Source organism: Capsicum annuum, chromosome 2 (genome assembly GCF_002878395.1).
Source record: "Capsicum annuum cultivar UCD-10X-F1 chromosome 2, UCD10Xv1.1, whole genome shotgun sequence".
NCBI classification, from domain to species: domain Eukaryota; kingdom Viridiplantae; phylum Streptophyta; class Magnoliopsida; order Solanales; family Solanaceae; genus Capsicum; species Capsicum annuum.
Window position 1 is genome coordinate 69,821,929 of NC_061112.1, and position 661 is coordinate 69,822,589.

Consider the following 661-nt stretch of genomic DNA (forward strand, 5'->3'; position numbering starts at 1 on the left):
TTTTGGTATTTTGATACCGCATTTAGATTTATTTTGCAGATTTGAACCTTATGGCATATGTTTCCGCCTATTTCCTTAATCATTACAGTATTTATTACACAGTTATTATAGTAGGTACCAGTCATCGGTTAACTTGTAGTCCTTCGGGATTGTGAGCACCATTTTGCATTCGGGGTACAGACTCGGGGCGTTACAGAATGCCATTTGAATTTCCTTGTGCTATGCAATTTAATAATGTGTACAACTCATCATAAGTCAACTCCAGCGCTTGACCACTTGCGGATGAACCTAGAAAAATCTTTGTATTGTGATCAAGTGTTTCTACAAAAGTGTGAGCAAGTACTTCGTTAGACTGTTGATGGTGTGGACAATCCCAAAGAAAAGCCTTGAAGCATTCCCAAGCATGATAGAGGTTTTCATCAGGCTTCTGTTTGAAGCTCACAATCTCAGTGTGAAGCCTCACAGTATTGCCTGATGGAAAAAATGTGATGAAGAACTTTTTGGCTAAGTTGTCCCATGATGTGATTGAATTGGCCGGCTCCGTATTTAACCACCTTTTAGCTTCCCCCAACAGTGAATTGGGAAAAAGTGTCAGCCTCACATAATCTGTACTCGCCCCAGTTAGAATGCATGTGTCTATAAGCTCAATAAAGGTTTGCAA

General features: G+C 39.9%; 1 non-coding gene across 1 annotated transcript; it reads left to right on the forward strand.

The window, feature by feature from the left end:
• Positions 1-354: 354 nt before the first annotated feature.
• On the forward strand, positions 355-459 carry LOC124896414. The gene has a single exon (XR_007052777.1). It is a non-coding gene; the product is annotated as a small nucleolar RNA R71 (small nucleolar RNA).
• The last annotated feature ends 202 nt before the right edge of the window (positions 460-661 follow it).